Source organism: Tupaia chinensis, unplaced genomic scaffold (genome assembly GCF_000334495.1).
Source record: "Tupaia chinensis unplaced genomic scaffold, TupChi_1.0 Scaffold000206_1, whole genome shotgun sequence".
Taxonomy (NCBI): Eukaryota; Metazoa; Chordata; class Mammalia; order Scandentia; family Tupaiidae; genus Tupaia; species Tupaia belangeri.
The window spans coordinates 732,978-738,039 of record NW_006159681.1 but is presented as its reverse complement, the minus strand read 5'-3'; the positions used below and the strand labels follow the sequence as shown (position 1 = coordinate 738,039).

The 5,062-nt window shown below is 35.8% G+C and overlaps 1 long non-coding RNA gene across 1 annotated transcript in view; it reads left to right on the top strand.

Annotated features, from left to right (window-relative positions):
• LOC102498443 (uncharacterized) overlaps positions 1–5,062 on the top strand; it is a 16,945-nt gene that overhangs the window by 9,359 nt on the left and 2,524 nt on the right. The window contains exon 2 of the long non-coding RNA XR_334348.1: positions 3,843–4,003. This is a non-coding gene — a long non-coding RNA (uncharacterized LOC102498443). The remainder of the gene's footprint in view (positions 1–3,842; positions 4,004–5,062) is intronic.

Sequence of the window (5,062 nt, the reverse complement as noted above, 5' to 3'; positions counted from 1 at the left end):
AAAGATCGTCACAGTTGAAAAATAACAGTATTTTACAACTGCCTGTTTTAGAGATTATCAAGCCAAATAGCTTCATTTTAATTCAGGTCAAAGTATTTTGACAAACTTCTGTCATTCATTAGAATCAGTTCCATGACTAATATCTTTATTCATTGATCCCCATCAGAGTTATGGAACTTTAATAAACAAACAAACAAAAATCATGAGCAAAGTGTGTTGCTCGAGATTTCTAATTAACCCCAGCATCCAGTTTGCCCTTCTATAACGATCTACTTTGGTCCTCTACCACTTGGTGTGGCCAGGTAACTCAGTGATGGCCAATACGCTACATAGAGACAGAGTTTGGAACTTCCTGGAAATATCCTTACAAAGAACCTTGCTGCTTTTCTTCCCCACGTTTTAGTTTCCAGGGCTGACATGTGGACATAGGATTGCATTGAACTAGCTATCCTGGGTAAGTTCCCATGGGAACGGAGGCAAAAAGTGCATGTTTGGGTCCAGGGCACAATGAAGTAGTATGCTTTTGGAGAAGAAATGATTCTATTTGTTAATATGCAAACTGGTATTTTGTATTCCACAGACATTTCAGATATGCCTACCAGTAAGGCAGAGAGAAGAAAGAATGAGAGAAAGACAGTAACATAAGCACAGGGTGGATACGATGCCATTTGTATGTGGAATAAAATTAATGGATGGAAAGGTTATTTCTGTAAATTTTTTCGCTTATTTGTACTTTCAAAATTTTAGCATTTCCAAACTACCAAGAGCAAACAGAGAAAACCTAAAGATAAGTTAAGGATATTTCTATGGTAAATTATAGATAAACTGATAAAGGCATGGATCAAGTTTATGCTTAAAAAAAAAAATAAGAGGCAATTCTAAGAGGTTTGTTGAATTTTTAAGGGAGATACGCATGTAAAAGGGAAATAGGACAAAACATTATTTTATTTTGAATCTTGGTAACCAAAAGTATAGCAACAACAACAAAAAAGGGAATGTTGATGCAAAAATGTGTGTACAACTATGAGTCTCAGTCCTGTTGAGATGACTTGGTCTTGAAATCTCACACATTTCTGGGATACTATAGTCATTGCTAAACACGACAAAATTAGGGAATATGTATGTAATTCTTTGGTGAAATTTTCTAACATCATTATGGTTTAAAACAATTATATTTGTACACTGAATCACAAAGTGAACAACTTCTAACAGGGTCAGGGAAAGGAATATTCCAAATTAAGTTGATTTAACTTTCCCATTTTATTTATTAATACTATACGTTGACTAGTTCTGTCATATGCTAGCAGTAATTATTAGACACACATGAATAGTCTCCAAAAGAAAAATTATTCAGGTTAATTCTTTGCCTAAAGAAAATCTTAGTTTGGTAAATTGATAAATAATTACCTTTATACTAAGAAGTGGAACGCCATTTTGTCTTACAGAATGAGTGTTCCACAAGTGAAGAATTTGAAAACCAATTTTGAAACGACTTAAATGACTTAGCCAGATATTTTAGTCACACCCTGAATATTTTTGCTAAATTAAGATCACATCCTGTGAGAAAATATTGTTGAATGGACATTGAAGAAAGTGGATTTTCTTATGTGGTCATTCTTGAGTTACTAAGTGTTTATGTTGCTAGAGTTTATTCTGATAGGCTGAGGTAAGTTCAGGATGTACATTGTCTTAGCCTTTGATTTCAAAGTACTCACAGTTCTATGACTAATACCTTTATTTATTGTGTTGTATGAGATGTTCTAATTGATAAGGTATGTTAAAATACATGACCTCCTTTTTAACATAATGAATAATAATCAAGCAGCACATAAAGAGAGAGTCATCTCTACAAATATGACAAAGTGTCCTGTCATTTTAATCAAGCACTCATTTATTTGCCACATTTTAAATTAACATAGTATTTGCTGGGATTTGAATAATGATGAGTTCCGTCAAATGTAGCTATAAGGAATTCCCAGAGGGACCAGCAGTTAGCGTAATGGCTGTGTCGCTGGACTCCCACGTGGTCGACTGCAGTTCGAGTCCTGGGCCAGGTGACTTGAACTCACGTCGGGCGTGTGTGCGTGCGTGCCCATGATCCCGAGAGGAGAATGGGGGAGAAGGGATTGCGGCGTGGCCATTCCCTCTGGGGGGTGATTTCTCGCTTTCTGTCTCTCTGTCTCTCTGTCTGTCTGTCTGGCGAGCGCACGCGCCCTGTAGCAAAAACCTCTCTCTCAAAAAAAAAAAAAAAAAAAAAAAAAAAAAGAAAGTCCCAAGTGTCATGTTCCTTTGCCTGAAGCAGTTATTTCCCAGATACTTTTGATTTAGAGAAATGCAATGCAATATGGTTTCCCCAAAGGTTGGTAAGACTTGACCACAAGTTAATAAATGCTATAAAAATGAAACTGGGCCAGCTCTGTGGCCTGGTGCATAGAGTATGTGGATCCCACGTGGCTGATTGTGCAGTCCATGTCCTGGATCTAGCAGTGAGAAAAATGCTGAGTGCGTGGGCACCAAAAGAGGAGGAGATGGAGAACTGATTGCAGCGTGACCATGCCACATGAGGAATGCTTTCTCCTCTCTCTCCTCTCTCATGAGCGCACATACCCTCTAGCATAAAAAACTTAATAAAGGTTACTTTCATAATCTCAGTATATTTCAAAGAGAGTCTGGTTTTCAGATGAGATTTAAATCCTAGTAGGAAGTGAATATGAAAAATGACCAGTGGGGACAGTGGGCAGTGAGCATGGACTGGGAAAACGCCAGTGAGTGAAAGAAAATGTTTGATTTGACCATGAATTACAGATACATGAATCAAGAGATGCTTGTGATTAATTAGGGAAAGGCAGGTCACAGAAAAGCACATATATTCTCCACTAAAGAGCCACCACATCTGTTTTTCAGTAGAAACATGATTTTTTAAATGACTTCTCTTTGGAAAATGACTCGAACATTGGGAAAGTAAATTAGTTTTGAAAGTATCTCGAAGTGGAATTTGCAGGGACAGTGATACATACTCTGCTGACGTGAACACACCCGAACTCGGTAAGAGATACAAATATAAAAGGTACACTAATACTTAATTTATATACAGCAGGTGCTTGATTTAGCTGACTCTTTCTCATTCCTGTAATGGTTTGAGCAGAACTCAGATTTCTTATTTTTCTCTGGAAATGTTAAATAACAACGTTAAGAATCAAATGCCTCGCTCATGTGTAGCTCCAAGGCTTACTAAAGATTGTTACCATATCTTTTATCCTCATCTGCTCAAAAGTAAGGTTTACCTATAAAAAATAGCTTGAGAGTAAATTGCAGTGAGTTATGTGCTCATACCACAAGCACTGTTTTGGGGACCTATTAACATAAACTGTGAGAGAAACAGTCCATCAGTTTGGCAGGATTCCCAGGGGTGGACATATTTGCTGACTACACTAGCCTCTGCATTTCCAGGAAGCCACTTGGAGAGAAACACCTTGAAAATTATCCTTGACTATAACCTGGATATTTTTGTGTTCCTTGTACTTCGTTGTTGAAGTGCCATGCCGGTACTTCTCCAGCCTTCCGTTCCTATTACTGAAACTTATCTCTTGACATTATCATCTCTTAAGATTTTGCCTCTCAAGATCAACGTTGCACAAGTACTCAACATGTTGCTTTTCTTGACTGGAACATCTTGCTTCCCTTCCCTTGCTACTTCCAAGGACAAGTCTCCTGTGAAAATGGATTGAGAGCTCCGAATGTTTTCTTCGGTCTTGTAATGCTGTTTTTTATATTTTCTTCTGTATGCTTGGCTGTGATATTTTCTTCATAATAAGTTAGGTGACTATTGACATTTTTTTCAGATTGGTTTGGTAACACACCATGATGCTAAGGATAGATATACAAAGAAGTCACCGTTTCCATCATCCAGACCACCAATAGTACAGTTCAGGAACCATCACAGAACATCGTGAGTTGATCATTTTCTGCTGAGGAAGAAGAGTTATGGAACTGTATGCCACAGGTGACAACTTATTATATATTTCCCCTGCAAAAGCATCTTGAACTGTTATGAAGTATATATAATATAATGTAATGTTCAATGTTGAAGAAGATGAATATATATATGTGTGTATATATATATATATATATATATATATATATATATATGTAAGCACACATGCTTTGAAAAAATCATACTGTACACAAAGATGTACAATAATTATTTGTTAACCAGGAATCAGAATTCTACAAAACAAAAAAAAGCAACAAAGAAGAATATTGTGGGCCTCGTAACAGCTAAAGTGGATACCTAAAAACCATGCCTATTTAACGAAATACCTCAAGTGCAGTACTAAGTAATAGAAAAGTTCAAAGTTTAAAAAAAATATTTCAATATAAAATTATATTTGTGAAGAAATTAATTCTTACATTAATCAGGTGCCTTACATGGTCTATAAAACTATGGCAATCAGATACGAATTTGACACACGATTCATTATCCATGTACCACAATGGCTGGGAAGTACTAGATATAAATCTAGTCTCTAGGTTTTGAACTTACATGACATATAGAATATTTATAAGGAGGTCTGTAGTAAACTCAATGTGCTTTAAAGTAGAGTCACAGACCAAGTGTTGAAATAACTTTAATTTTGCATTTTAAGCTTGATTTTGATTTACATTTATTATCTCATAATGTTACAGAGAATTTTGACTACTGACTTAAAAAGACCTTGTCTAATGAATTCTTCTCATGCCATAGATAAGTTTTGTCAAAAATCATAACTTACTAACATGTATATATACTCAACAAATGTTTAGTGAGAGTTTATGATATGTAATGTGTGACCCAATGGACTTTAGGAAAAAAATTAATGACACAATTGGCACATTAAAAGTAATGTCAGTGCTAGAAATAAGCCTGGAATCAAGTCATTACTCTAAATGAAAGTCTGATTAGTCAGCATTTTAGGAAAGTCATTTAAAATTATTGAAACCAGTTTTTCACAAAAGTTTCTAGCATATAAAAGACACACACAGACACACACACACACACACACACACACACACACACACACAC